This window comes from Petaurus breviceps, unplaced genomic scaffold, assembly GCF_028583685.1.
Source record: "Petaurus breviceps papuanus isolate PSGF00001 unplaced genomic scaffold, PetGlider_PUasm1.0 551, whole genome shotgun sequence".
In the NCBI taxonomy this organism is placed as follows: domain Eukaryota; kingdom Metazoa; phylum Chordata; class Mammalia; order Diprotodontia; family Petauridae; genus Petaurus; species Petaurus breviceps.
The window spans coordinates 14,460,893-14,476,986 of NW_027186372.1; the positions used below are offsets into that span (position 1 = coordinate 14,460,893).

The 16,094-nt window shown below is 37.7% G+C and overlaps 1 protein-coding gene across 1 annotated transcript in view; it reads right to left on the reverse strand.

Moving 5' to 3' along the window:
- The window catches only part of LOC138172682 (teneurin-2-like), a 445,464-nt gene extending 433,729 nt beyond the window's left edge, over positions 1 to 11,735 (reverse strand). The window contains exon 1 of the mRNA XM_069102415.1: positions 11,554 to 11,735. The gene's annotated coding sequence lies outside the window, so the exon portion shown is untranslated. The remainder of the gene's footprint in view (positions 1 to 11,553) is intronic.
- Between the last annotated feature and the right edge of the window lie 4,359 nt (positions 11,736 to 16,094).

Consider the following 16,094-nt stretch of genomic DNA (forward strand, 5'->3'; position numbering starts at 1 on the left):
TTCTTTCTTTCTTTCTTTCTTTCTTTCTTTCTTTCTTTCTTTCTTTCTTTCCTTTTTGGAGGGCAACTGTGGTTAAGCCCAACATCACATGGCTACTTTTTGTGTTAAGTGTCTGAGGCCGAATTTGAACTCAGGTCCTCCTGACTCCAGGGCCGGTCCTCTATTCACTGCACCACCTAGCCTCCCCTATAATCTTTCAAATATTACTGAGAATGGCTCAGTCAATTCTTTCTGTAACCAATAAGGCCAAGTGACTTGAGTTTATCAAGGACAACTTGCCCTCTTCAAAACATGTCTCTCTACTGGTATTTCCTCCTGGAACCTCACGTGGTTCCTGGAGCCTCCTTGGCCTACTACTCCTATGGTCTGCACGCCATGGATTATACCTCCACAAGTCCCTTACTGCTTCTCCCATTGGGGAGTTTCTCCTGAAGCCTACATTTTGTGAAAGGGTTCAGACAAGCAAGCCTTCATTCCCCTCCTGGACCTGTCCTGGACTTTCTGAACTTCCAAATTAAGCCAGGCTACCTTCATTGCCTTCCCCTTACTTTTCAGCCCCCTTTCGCCTGTTCTGTTCCCTCATTATAACAGAAACTCCGTTAGGGCAGGGAATGTCTTTCTTTTGGTTTGTATTTATATTCCTAGCACATAGCAAAGTTCCTGGCACACAGTAAGCACTTAATAAATGTTCCTTTCCTTCCCTCTCACTGTCTCCTTACTTGTCAGAGGTATCAAATGTTATTCTACTTCGTAGAGAAAAGTGAAGCAAAATACGAAGCAAGCACTTTTGCCTTCTCTCTGTTATCATTTATCATCATTCCAGCCACTCCAAAGAGATATCTTATCTCCACTTTGATGCTCCCAATACAGCTTAAATCTCCTTTTAGTTGTCTTTAATTTTCTTTATGAGTCTAAGTCCTGATACTATTTTTACCAAACAGTGCCATTCTTTTATATTTCTCCTATTACCTGGCCTTGCTGCCATCTTTTGTAGATTTCTTTTTTTTTTTTTTAAGTTGGCTGATGAGATCCCTATTTAAGAGTTTTTAACACAGGATCTGTGAACTCTAAAAAATTCTGAGAACCATTTCAAAATAATTTATTTCCTTTGTAATCTCCTATTTTATATATTTAAACAAAAACATTATTCTGAGACATGGTTCTTAGGCTTCACCAGACTATCAAAAGGGTTATAGTATTAAAAGGTTGCTTAGAGCAGTAATGTCACACTTAAACAGAAACTGATTCCTGTGAGCTGTATATTGACTTAGAAAACCACAAACTGACATTATTTATGTTATATTGTATTGTTATTTATTCTGTTAAAAATTTCCTACTGCCATAGAGTTGGGAGTTTGGTATCTCTAGCCTAAAGAATTCAGAGTTCAAGTGACTTGCTCAGAAGTGGGACATTAAGGTAAGTCTTTCTGGCTTTTAGGTCAGTTTAGGATGTCACACTTCCCTTACCCTTCTCCCTACTGCTTCACATATAATACATATATATATGTGTGTGTGTGTGTGTGTGTGTGTGTGTGTGTGTGTGTGTATAAACATGCATATACACATATATCTAAATAGAGCATATGATAGCTAGCTTGCTAGCTAGAAAGAATCCTCATTTGTTTGCTTCTACTACTAAACTGCAAACACCTTGAGGCATTGACTATGTTTTAGTATTACTACGGGACACTACAATTCCTCCTATAAAATTAGCTCACCTGAAAGGGGATTAATAAACACATCCTGAGTGGAGTGACCAAAAAATGGAAGTCAAGAAATAATAACACGTTTTTAACTTGAAAACTGCCAAGGACACTCTATAAGAGTACATGCAAATAATATAACCACTACTATGCCTTTTTTAACTACTATATGATGCTAGAAGTTGCCTTAGGGAACATGGTAGTGGGAAATACTGTTTTGGTTCCTGAGGTAAAAATTAATAAGACTCAAGCTGTGAATAGTTTACTTTCAAAGAATTGTTGCAACATTTTAAAAATTTCTATTAAGGTGTTTTGATTTTTACAAATATATTTCATATATAGCAAGTAAATATTAACAAGAAGGAAAAGGGTAGTGGGGAAAGTATATGAAACCATCTCTCATTAAAAAATTAACACTAAACCATAGATACAAGTGGAATTTCTTTGTAACCAAATCAAAACAAACATCATTTGTATTTAAATGAACAACTGAGTAGTAACAGCCCCGAACATAGCAACTTCTAATATTCAGATCATATGTTAGACTCATCCTTCTCTTAGAGGAAACATTGATTTTATCATGCAACTCCTAAAATTGATTTTGTAACATATTTCCTGTAATAAATTTTATGTCCTTCAAATTCAAAAATGATTCTTCTAAGACTCATATCTGTATATCCACTGGATATAGATAGACTACCATTTAGCATATATTGATGGAGGGAACAATTTAGGGAAACTTGGTAGCTCATGGACATAAAGACTTAAACAAATGAAATTATACTTCTGTCAAAATTCCATATTTCACACATTTCTTTTCAACTGTGAATCTCTCAGTTATTACATATTTTGTAGAACATATTACAGACTGACATATTGCCAGAATTTTAACATAAAAAGCGAGTTGAACAAAATCTGAGCTAAATCAAAATATTCAAGACAGTTCCCATGAAATGTGAGAAAAAGATAAACCACATTTTAAGTTATGACTGGGGATGAATGGAGGAAAAGATTTTAAAAACAGATCACTAACTCTAAATTCTAAAATATCAAAAATGAAATAAGAATTGTGAGTAGTTTTGAAATAAGACTCAGCATAAAATTAGTTTTTAATTCAATAATAATAGTCGACAGATGAAGCTTTAATTTTTGCAAAGTACTACATATATGTATATATACACATACATATATGTGTGTGTATATCACCAAATAGCCTGCTGTGTAGGTATTACAAGTATTATCCCCACTTTATACATAAGGAAATAAGTTCAGAGAGGTCAAGAAGCTTGTCCAGAGTTATAGTTAATTATAACAAAAGTCGTTATTAAATCCATGTCTTTCCTGACTCCAAAGTAAATTCTTTTATTCTCAAGTTGCCATAGAGTAACAATGGCTAGTCCTTAGAGTCATAATAACTAAAAATATAACCTTCTCAGCAAAACGATTGCATTTTACCTACTCTTCTCTACGAAAATACGAGCATATATATATATATATATGTATGTATGTATGTATGTATGTATGTATGTATGTGTATTCAAATATACACAGAGAGGTAGCCTGCTGGTGTGGAAGGTCAGTCTTAGACCCAAGAAGAGTGGTTTGGACTTAGACTTCTGACCCAGACTCACAGACCCCCTGTGTAGATTGAGGCAGATCACCTAAGCAGACTATTATAAGACTATGAGCTGCAGAAGATTTGTCAATTTTCGATAAATATCCCTGTGTACATGCATGTATATAAAAACATACTTGTATCTATATCTCTACAGAGGATTATGTCTTAAGAGAATCGGATGAAGGAAACTGGGCATAGTCTGGATGAGAAAAGACTTCGGAAGGTCATAATAGTTACCATCACACACTGAAAGGTTTTCACAAGAAAGAGTTACTTATTAGACTTTCTCTATTTGGCTCCAGAGAGAACTAGGAAAGATTGGGATGAGGCTGCAAAGAGACAAATCTAGACTTGCTTTAAGGAAAAACTTTCTAATAGTTAAATTTCTTTAAAAGTGAAATAGGTTATCTGAACTCGTAGAGGACTCCCCTCCACTAGAGATCTTTGAGCAAAAGTTGTTCTTGACCAGGTATAGATTTGCATAAATGGCTTCTGTGATTCTGTCACACTGCATAGTAGTTAGATTTAGTATTAGAAGAGAGATACTGAGTCCAACCTCATCATTTTACAAATTAGGAAACTAGAGCCCAGACAGAAAATTATCTGCCCGTGGTGACAAAGGTAGTGTTTGACAGATTAGAACCCAGGGACTTGGCTGCAAATCCATTCATTCATTCTTCTCTATAAGTAAACTAATGCACCCATGTACTATGGACAAAGCTATTGCTTGCAACACTCGGTATATACAGAGCATCCCAAAAATCTTAGTTCAGTTTTAAGCTTCAATAGTTTTAAATTGCACTAAGATTATTGGGACACCCTATATATTATGCTGTGAAGAACAAAGATAAATTATTTTGAAAATGAGAGTTGTTTTTACAATTTTTTCTTCCTTTTCTTACTGTCTTAACATTACTTGCTAATTCTGAAATAGATTTATTAGTAGAATTCTTTACTAATATGAATATAACCAATATGAAATGCTTCCTTGACTGAAGGTAAGCTGCTTACAACTAGTTTTTTTATGCTCTCTGTTAAAAAAGATTCCTCCCCACCACATACACACACAAATGTTCAGAAAGTAAGCTGTCCTCTCTAGAATAATGCTTTATGCTGTTACATGTGCTCTCAACAGAACTATTGAGAGAAACCTAAAAAAAAGGTTAAAATTTTCATAGCAAAAATTTCTACCTTGCTTTTCATGTCTTATAGGGATAGGGGGGAATAGGAGCTGGGGATAAGGAGGAAATTGGCCTATTTTCATTCTTTTTCTGTTGCTTTTTCCAAATAAGAGTGCCTTTTGTTCCTTTCACAGTTTTTAAATAGTTGGTTCTGTGAACATGAGATGAGTCTCATTTTAATGTTTTATCCTTTGGACTGTAAAGTCTAATGACAGAGAGCAGCCAGACCACAAACCCCTTCCACTCCCATGACATATAAATACACTCAGTGGATAATTAAGCAAGAGACATATTCAATATAAATAATAAATACATTTGATTTTTTTTCTTTGAAATTGGTTTCAATTAACCGAGTCTGATTATTTATGCGATAAACAGGATTAGAGAGAAAATTTAGATGCTGGGTCATACTAAAACTGCTAGATCCCAAACCACAGCAAAATGTATTTGTAATATATACTATGTCATATGTAATAATTTGTAATATAGTTAATCTTAGTGATAATTACATATACCTATCAACAAAATCCCTGTCAGGTACAAAGAAAGTCTTATTGCTATGAGCATAGCAAAAATGCAGACTGATTAACTCAAAACAAAGTAAAAACTAATCCAGAAAGTGTTCATATAGTTATCATTTAATCTAAAGCATTGCTGCTGCAAACTCCGTACGTTCTTATTCTGTATAATAACTCTTCAAAGAAGAAACATGGGGCCACTTGCCTTCAAACTATTATGTATGCAAAGTGTTTAGAAAAATTCCAATACCCACGAGTTTTATGTGTATGTGAATATATGTATATTCATGCTTGTGTGTGTATACCTTCATACACACATACATATACCTTTTTTCCTGTCTGTTTCACAAGGTCAGATACAGAGGTGCAGGTATCTTAAATTTTTTTTTTCAGAGATCTTAGAAAACATTTGGCTTATTCAGCTTTTAAAATAAAGTTATGGTTTGAGGTTATCTGTTTTCTTCTTACTGTTTAGAGTTAAGATTCTAAATTAGTTTTTAGTCAATTTCCAGGACTTTTCTTTCCCCCACCAAACCCAAAACATTCACTTACATGAAATTTAATGATTATCATGTATGCTAATCCCCCCTGTAAATTCTCCAGACCACACCTTGCTGCCCCTGAAGATGAATAGGAGGTGGGAAATGTGTGCTAAGGAGATTAACCAAATGTTTTAGGCAGAGACTATTATGCAATACATTAAAAAAAATCAAACTTGGTCAACAAAGTATTATTTAACAACCATTTAGCAAAGTATAAAATGTAGATTGCAAAATATTCTTTTGAGGTATTTTAAATATTCAAATTTGGGTATGCTCTATCTCATGTTTTTCACTAAAGCTAATAGTATGTTTTCCTCTGTACGTATGCTTTATTTTAAATTTTAAACATAACAAAAACAAGAGGGAAAGGGTGCAAGAGAGATTTAAGAGTGAAGGGAAGATCACTAAGGGGAGACACCAGCGTTCCGATGTAGAATCCAAGGTAATGATCTAGGATCATAATTATGCCTTTGTTATCATCAATGCTACTAATAACTGATATTTTGGATGTGTCAGAAATATCATCTGAAAAAATCACAACATGTTCTATGTTCACCAGGTTGCTCCATGTTTTATAATGAGTGATTAAAAACAATGATAACCTTGAATAAATAAAACTAGAGACTTTAATTTAAAGGACAACTCAAAATAACTTATTTATGGGAAAGTGGGGAACTACAGGCTTTACCTTTCCCCTAAAGTTCTCATAAATATAAGGAATGACTTTTCAAAGAGCCACATGGTAAATCTAACATAAAGAAGAGTCCTTATAGAAAATTACAACACAGGGCTTGAGTTAGTTACAAGCACAGAATGCCTACAGTGCAGGCCACTGGAACAAGTTTCTCAAGTCTCATATTCCACATTTGTGAAATGCCTTCATTTACAGGACTCAGCCAGTGTAACTGTTAACCTTCAGGTCACAATTGGCCTCAAATAGAACTTAAAAAAAAAAGTAATGAAACCAAGAATTCTCTGGGTCAAGATGAGTAAGAAAGAGGCAGGGCAGAGGACTTTTCAGGGCCCCCAAGCCAAGGGCTGATCAGTCTTGAACTTTTAAAGAGCAGATTTTTCTCCTTCAATATCTCACAATTATAAACTACCTTCCCAAGTCAGAGCATCTTCAGCATTCACTTAGTAACATTTTCTTGCTGCTGCACAAGAAAGATGAAGTTTGTTGAGCAATTGTTGCATCAAAAGGAAGCCTATTCAGATTGTTTAAGTTTAAAACAAATCATTTGAGAACTAATTTCTTTTCTGGGGGAAAGGGGGGCAATTTAGCTACATAATTAGCCCCTGACGCTCCAATTTTTGAAACTGATGTAGACTTATTGCCTATATGCTTGCTCCCTACCCGGTAAGTTTGAAAGAAAAGTTATTAAGAACATTTCTTCTTGAATTTGGGTTTTGTCTAAAAGGTTCATAATTGTATATCCAGCAGAGGTGGACCAATTAAAGTCTTTCAGGAAAAAATGAAAGCTAACCTTATTTGCAAACTATCATATGGTGCTTCATTTTCCTCCCTTTATGAATTCATAAAAGGCTATAATGTTTCTAATTCTGAAACATAATACAGTATTAAAATATATTAATAGTCTTGGAGCAATGAGTAACTAGAATTTAAGGGGGAATGTTTTACACCTCGTTAGCTTTATAAAATCCTTTGGAAAATACTAGGTAACATAAGCTAATAGTTAGCATCCGGATATATCATGTCTATTTACAGCCTGTTAAAATGCACTTCAAAAGTAATTTTTATTAGAATGGTAGCTGGGTGGAGTAAAAAGAATACTGAACTTGGAGTCAAATGAGTTGGTATTAAGTCCTGGTTCTACCATACATGAACTGAAAGGCTGCTGTTAACTTTCTTGGCCTTAGTTTTTTCATCTGTAAAATGGGGATAATGACTTCATATGGTCATTTTGGAAAAACTGCTTTGTAGAATATAAAGCACCATATGAATGAGTAGTTATTATTTACAGTGTACTGCTGCTTGTAATATGGGTAGGTCAAGTTATAATTTGAAGAGGTAACCCAAAATACAAAGTAATTTTAGACTAGGGGCCTTAGGTAAGTCTTCAATATTACTTCAAAAGATAGAGAAAGTGAAACACCTAAGTGTATAACATGACGTTTTATCTTCCACATTAAGCAAATATAAATTAGCTATCACAAGTGACTTTGGTTTTATAAAAGCAAAACAAACCACATCACCATCTTTCTGAGTTGTATAAATATGAATTACGTGACTATGGACAGGTCATTCCACCTCTCACTTCTCCCAGAAAACTCTCTAGGATTGCAAGTTGCTGATAAGTTACAGATCTGTGCTGGCAGAGAGGAGTTTCCTCCACTAATGAAACCAAAAGAATGAGTGGGAAAAACAAACAAAAAAACATAGTTGACTGACAGGGGAAAAATCCTCTTCACAATGGGAATTTTTGTTTGAAAAAAAGTAAAAGTGGTAGGACCACGACTACTTTAACATGAAAGCAATTTGCCTTCCATGTACAAGAATCCTGCAAAATGACACTATGAAATTGTAAAAGGCCTTATGAAATTTTAAGTGGCATACTCTATAGCCATAAAACATACTCTATGCTGTGAAATAATGATCTCTCAGAGAAAATGGTCTCAGAAGTTTCTGGATATCAAGAAAGAAGGGCTTATTGCCGATTGAGGATGGAGCGCTAAGAACTTCTCCCCTTTTGCTCAATGTCTAACAGACATCAGCTGTGCAGAGCATTAAAAAAATTCCATCTGTTGCTTCAGAAAGCATTGCTGTATAGAGAAATATGGTTTTCATGATTCCTAGATGGAGCTGAATAGTTTAATCCTAATTGAGTCCTGCCTTTTTAATTTCACCTTCCATTTGGATCTGACTACTCAAATGGGTCAGGGAGAAGAGAAAAGGGAATAAGCCCCATTATAGTGACCTTGACTGCGTTCTGTCAGAAGTCACTTTAAAAAATTACAGTGAATCATTTTTTGCAACAAAAAAAGAGACGAGCTCACCAGGTTTGCAATTTCCTAAAAATATTGGGAGAAGTTAGCAGCTCATTTCAATTACAAATGCAGAAAGAAAAAGTAAAAAAAAAAAACAGCAATTAGAATTTCAGGAAGACCCAATAGCTCCACGACAATGGCACACACCTCATATCCAAGGAAACCTCCATTCTTCACAAAATGAAAATGTGAAGTCTAACAAGACAGACGAATGTGATTGTCAAGTTAAGCTTCTCAAATCAATACTCCTGGATACCAGTCTTTCTTTCTATATAGCCTAATGATCTAAGGTGCCTTTTCTCTAGTTCTCCATGAAGTTCAATAACTGGCTGTTGGAATTGCTAAAATATTATGTTAGAGTCAATCAAGATTAAATGTGGCAACTTAGGAAGCCTAGTAAGAAAATGATGTTACTTTCATTACTCACCCTTAGATCAAAACTAGAGACAGAGTTAAAAGGAGGTTAACTATGTGTTATTTAAAAACAACAACAAAAAACATGCACACTGTACCAATTAAGATTATACAAGGACAATACAAATCCTGCTGTTGACCCCAAAACTCGACCCTGCATTATACTCAAGACATAGATATCCTTAATATTTTAATAAAAATTGTCAGAGCCTTCACAAGTTGCCAGGAAACTAGGAGAAAAAAAGCAATCTCATTCTCAAAAAAGGATAAGATCCATATGTCAATTAAAACTTAGTCAAGACATCTGCAATTGACATAAAAAAATTGCGGGCAAATTTTTTGTTTTAGAAATATATTCATGCACTGAGTATATTACATAACATTTATACATTTCACCATATGGGCCAAGCAAGAGTAGTTTAAAACCCGGTCACTTATACCCATGCCCACAATTGTAGTGTGTGTAATTTAAATAATGCAGGTGCACAGCTTGGAAAATGCTGTTTTTGTTTTGAGTTTGAGAATGAAAGGCATATAGAAGCTTTAGGTTCTACAGAATCTCAGAGTTTACTATATTAATTCATCTTTCCTTGGCATGTAGACAAGCAAAAGATTTAATGTGAGACATCTGTGATCCTTATGAATGGAAGCAACTCAGTGTTTTAAAAAAAATAGCAAAAACTTTATCAAATTGGTCAATTTAAGAGTCCATGGGAAAAAAATAAATAGCAATATTTCTATCCCAAGAGCCCTATGTATTAGCTCAGCTTTCATTCCAAATGAAATGCCTTATTAGCATCTGCAGAGTACAAAAGAAAGAATATGCTTCAGATCTTTGAATTCTGTCCACAATTTCAAGAAAAGCTGTTGTCCACACATACCACACAGAGCAGGTGAATATGCATGCTTACTTAGGGGACGACTTTTTATTTTTATTTTTTTTTTAAAGAAGAACTGGTCCAAAGGAGTTAATTTCCATTTGGTTGGATAGTCAGTACTGACTTGGTCAGAATTTTAAGACTATTAAATTATCTGTGAAGTTAAAAAAGAAGTTTAACAGAATTATCACATATGTAAACTCTTTCACACTGTTAGAGCTATTTGACATCCATGTTGGAGAAGCAAACTTTTAGCTGTGCTTCCTTAAAATTCTCTCCACCCTTCCTTTGTAGTGATGTGTGGCTCATAGTAGCCCTGACTTTTGGATTTACCCTTATTCTGAAATGGAGTTTGGACCATCCCATAATGATACTTAAGCTTTAGATGATACCTGCTTTACTACAGATCGTCACATTGTACATTTAAGCTGCCATTACATTAGCTCTTTTTCACACAGGATGTTGGCTTAATAGAATGTTTACAACTGTAAAGGAAACTGGTTCCTTTTTGGACTGGTGATTTCCCATTACTTATTGACCCTTTACTACTTTTTTAAAAAACTGAACTAGTGCTGAAAACTTAAGGAAATGAACAACAGTACGACTAAAAATAAAGATGTTCATAAAAACCTTATTGTACTTAAATAACATGAATTTATTAAAGAATTACGGTTTGAGTCTTTTTGTAACATTTAAAACAGATCCTGAGAGAATGAGTTTTAGGACTTCTATTTTAAAAAAGAGTTAGAGCTTAATTTTCATTCATTATGCTGGATATTTTCAATAATTTCATTCTCTGTAGTGGCAAGATTCAATCCCCTCCCCACTGTCCCCTCCCCCCCCCAAAAAAAAATCTTGATAAGATGCCACTTCAGGTAAGGTCTTAAAAGGGCTCGGTTTGGGGTTAGACAATACTATACACTGTCTCAGAAATCTAAGCAAGACAATACCAGCAATCTCCCTCATTCTCTACAGCCCTGAATTTATTATTAAGTACAATTTAGCAACAGCTCAATCACGGGAGGACAGGACAGTATGTGATGCACTAAAACACTTATATGTTTATTATCTTTGCAAGCAGCATGAGTAGCGTTGTCCATTATTGCCTCTTGCAAATCTGCAGCAGCAATGATGCAAAAGAGCCTTTTAAAGAATTTCTCTTTTGGAATGTAAATGATTCCTCCTTCGTCTTTCTGGCTATTTTAGCCAACATGTACCATATAGTAGTTCTGGAATCACTGACATCTGTCATTTTGTCAAAACTGAGGCATAACACATTGCAATCCTGGAAAAGAATAACCTCCAACACCCGTGCAACAAAAACGCATCCTAAAAAAATATCCTAACAATTGTGATGAGAATTAATGGAGAGAAAGCAGCAGCCCTTCTGCAGGGAAATAACACTCTACTCTCCTCCCTCGCTCCCCCCTCCGCCGCACTCCCCTCCCCCCCCCCCCCACCCCGCCACCGAACTCATGCAACTAATGATGACCTCTCGAAGTACTGAATTAAAAGGTTCCAGCATTCACCTAATGATGGAGGGAAAAAAAATGAAAAATAAACACGAAACAAGTTGGAAACTGCACTAACGCAAAGAGAAAAGAGAGAGCAGCAGCTTCAGGAGCTATTGCAGAACGAACAGCAATAGAAAAAGCCTTAAGCATCTAAGAGTAAAGAAGTGAAAAGCATTTACCAGTGGCTCGTTCAGTAGCTTCACTCCCTGACACCATCTACATAGGGAGGTAACTTAGCCTAGTCTTCCGTCTCAGCTCGCTTTATAGCAAAATTCCTTCACTTCGAGGGGACTACACACACCCTCGAGAGACAGAGAGAAATCGATCCCAGAGACCCGGGCGGGCTTCCTCACCCCCTCCCTAGAACCCGCCCCCCGCACTCCCCAAACGGTGCTTCTGTCTTCTTCACAGTTCGCACGGTGGTGCGGCGGGGCTGCTGCTGGGGCTGCTGCGGCCGCGGATGCTGCTAAAGCTGCTGCTGCTGCTGCTAAAGCTGCTGCTGCCGCCGCTGCCGCGGCTGCTCCTACTTCGGAAACGATTAGGAGGACGCCCAAGCACGACCTGTGTCTGCGAGCCACCCAGGCAGCTCTGTGCAACCTGCTCCTGAATCAGACCCATAACACATACGCACTGGCGCGCACACACACACACACACACTCACACACACACACTCACGCGCGCGCACACACACATGCATACACACACGCTCACTTAGCACACGCGCGCACACAGACCTACACACGGGGAGCCGCGCCGCGCAGCCCCTGAATGGGGAGCGCGAGCCAATCCCCGGGCTCTGAGCGCGCGCCCACGGGCCGCGACTCGCGGGAGCGACCACTGGAGCTGGGGAGAAGGAAGGCGCTGCCTCTACTGCCAGGGATCAGGGGAAGGCTGGCAATGAGGCAGGCCAGGGGATCCCAGGGTTTGGAGGCAAGTGGGAAATGCAAACACCACCCTTCTTTTGTCTGCAAAGAAAAAACCCCAGGGGCGCTGCTTCCACCCCACCCCCAGCGGGTCAACCGAACACCCGCAATGTGCCCGGCCCCGGCCCAGAACAGAGTTGTGCTGAGGGGTGGCAGGGACGATGTGGATGGGAGGGTAACCGGCAGCTTCAGCAGTAGAGCTCCAGGAGACCTCTTTGCCCAGGGTGTTCAGGGCAGGTTAAACCGAGGTGTGATTTACCGCAGCGTCACTGAGCCCCCCCCCCATCCCCCAGATGCTACAGCGCAGCGAAATCATCCTGCGGACTACCAGAACCTGCCCAGGCCACTGAGCATGCCCAGTCCGTGGCTCGAGCCCGGAGAATTGCACTCTCCGGGCTTTGGAAAAAAGAGGACCGGGGAAAGGGACAGATTTGGGGCTCGGCCTGGCGAGCAGCTCTGTGGAGGAGCCAAGGGAGGCAGAGGTTGACAGGACTGCGGGGCGGAGATTGCTTGGGTATGGGGAGAAAGGCGGGGAAGAATACTTCCACTTCCACCTGTTATTCCTTGTCCATCAGCAATTGCTGAGCTCCGTGCCAAAGCTACCCTCTGGGAGTTTCCATTTGGGGAGCGAGACTTAGGAATTTCTTACAAGTGGAATGTCAGAGCTGGAAAGAACTTTGGTTTAGCATATATAGGTTTTCGAGCTCCAAGAGACTTCGTAGGTTCATAAATCAAGAACTGGAAGCCATCTAATTTAATCCCCTCATTTGTACAGATGAGGAAATAGGGACCTGGGAAGTTTAAGTGACTTGGCCAAGGTCACATGGGTAATACCCATCAGAGGTGAATTTTTAACCTGGTGTTCAGAATCCAGAGCCACTGATCTTTCTCCTATACGAAATCTAAAGGCTACGTGATTACATTCATTTTAAACATGAGGGAATGGCTACTGAGAGTGACTTGCTAAGATCACATAGATTGCAGAACCTGCAGTCAAACCTAGCTACTCTGATCACAGATAGATTTTTCTTTGCTACACTAGAACCTCCCCTTCTGCACAGAGAACAATTCGACAGAGGTGAAGTGATTTGCTCAAGGTCAAACGTCTAAGTAATACCAAGCCTAGACTAGAATGATCTCCTGGCTTCTACTTCAGTGCTCTGTCCTTTACATGATCACAACCTCCAGAGTTGGAAGGGAGCTGGAACCTAAAAGGTGATATAGTTAAACTCCTTAAGCTAGGTGGTGCACTGGAAGGTGCACTTGACTGCAAAAGTCTGGTGTCTTGAGAGCCTTAAATTCAGACTCAGTTACTACCTGTGTGTGACTCTGGGCAAGTCACTTAACCTGCTTGCTTCAGTTTCCTCAAATGTAAAATGGGGATAATAATAGCACCTATATCTCCTAGGATTGTTGTGAGCATCTAATGAGATAACCTTTCCAAAGAACTTAGCATTGTGCCTGGCATGTAGCAAGCAATTAATCAATGTCCTTTCCCTTTCCTTCCCTTCTCTCTTCTTTTCCTTTCACTCCCTAATACACATGAGGAAGTTGAGATTCAGAGGTAAAATGACTTCCCTAAGGTCACACTGAAAGTAGGAATTTCTGTCTTCAAAATCATGTGCTCTTCAGGAAATCAAGCCTCTGGAGGAAGACCCAATTCTGTCATCTTACCCATATAACTAGATGCTTCTACTTATTTATCTAAAGAAAACAAACAAAAAACCTTATAGACACACAGATTGCTTTTTCCTTGGCAATGGTGTGGGGTTGTTAGAAGATCTTCCTCCCCACTTCAAACTGTTACTGGATATTTTTAAGAAACTGGTATTCATCCAATAATCTATTTCTGGTTTTTTGCCAATTGAATCACAATAAAAACTGCCTGACATGTAGTGATAATATTAAAAAATATTGAACACCAACTATGTTCAAGCTGTGCATAAAGAGATACAAAAAATTTATAAGAGAGTCTCTAACCTCAAGGACCTTACAATGGATAGGAAAGATGGCAATATACCCTTTTAACTACAATATAAAGCAGTGTGTGATGGGGTCAGAGTGGTAAAATCATAGTGCTGCAAGGGATGAAAGGACAGTGAGTCTACTTTCCTTGGGGCAAATCTGAGTAGACTTCCTAGAGGAAGGGGCACAATGAAAAACTGCTACCAGTATCTGAATTTTCCTTTCCTGCATCTTTTCTTTGAAACTGATGTCTCACTCTTGCTTAGATTCAATTTAATCTAGGATTCAAAATCCACAGAGTAGAAGCTGCATCCTGTTTAGTTTATGGCAGGCAAACAGAGCATGCTTGGTAAGACAGGAGAGGTTTTGGTTACAAATAAGAAGCTTTTGTTAAACATCTTTCCATCTTTGGAGTATTCACCTAGTAACAGGATCAGCGAGTAGCAGTTGTGCAGGAATTCCTTGCTGAAACAGATCAGGTGATCTGTTAGAATGAGATGTTTAGACATGGACTGATAGATCCATCCCTTTCATTCTGTACCTTACCTACAATATTTGTCTCGCTGTTCTCATTTTTGTAGGGGTACACAAAAAGAGCATCCTGAAGCTATATCATTTCTATTTATGCACCTCACAGCTACAGACATATGTAGATAGCTATAAATGCACACTAGTCCATGACTATGGCTGTCTTCACTGCCTTTGTTTGGCTATCAGCTTTTTTTGCGTAGTAATATTGTGAATAAAGGTCGCTGGTAAAAGAAAAATGAGGAGGATTTTTGGACAGGGGTTGGATTAAATGGTGTCTAAACTTCCTTCCAGCTCTAGACCTATGATCCCATGATTCTCATTCTCTGTTTTGTTCATTTTAGGTATGAAAGCTTTAGGGTAGTAGCCCACCATAGTTAGTAACTGTAAACTTCATTCAGCCTATTTCAGGTCATCGAAAAGCCTGGTTCAAAAAAAATGATGAGAAAAGCCATCTAGGCCAACACTCTCATTGTTACATATTATTGAATCTGGAATTGTTTCCTTGTATAGAAAAACATAGGACCTCATATAGGTCTTAGAGAGATACTATGTAATGGAAAGACCTTTGAACTTTGGTTAAAAGTTGAAGTTCCAAGTCTAAAAGTTAGGGGATTATATTACCTAGGATAAGTCATTTTTGACCTTTGTGAGACTAATTTTCTCTTATGTAAAATAAACATAACAATTATTGGGCTACTCACCTAAAAAAGTTATTAAATGGAAAATACTTTGCAAAATACTTGATAAATGTAAACTATAATAATAATTAATTAATAATTACTACTAATAACTTGAGCACTCACTGTCTATAGAATCCTCTCCTAGGTATTGGGGAGAAGGCGGTAAAAATATAATACATGATTCCTGCCTTTAGGGAACTTTCATTCTGGTTTCAGGAAAAATGTGCTTTGCTAGTTTGAAAGATCTTTGTGAATCACTTATCAGTGTAAGTATTCCTGTTATGGATCCAGTCCTGCTAATCTCAATCACTTTGTAAGATCCAGGTCCACTTGTGACTCTCCAAGACTCCTCCTCCATTCATAGTTGGTGTACTTTTTTTTTCAAAAACGTAATTTCCTTTTTTTCAATGGATATAAATCCATTTTCTTTTCCCTCCCACCTGTTCCCTCCACACTAGAAAACAAAAACACAAACTTTATAAACAACATACATAGTCAAGTAAAACAAATATCCTCAGTAACCATGACCAAAAAAAAAAAAGTTGTCTCATTCTATTCCCTGAATCCATCATCACTTCTCTGTGGGTAACATACTTCATCAGTTCTCTGGAATTATTGTTG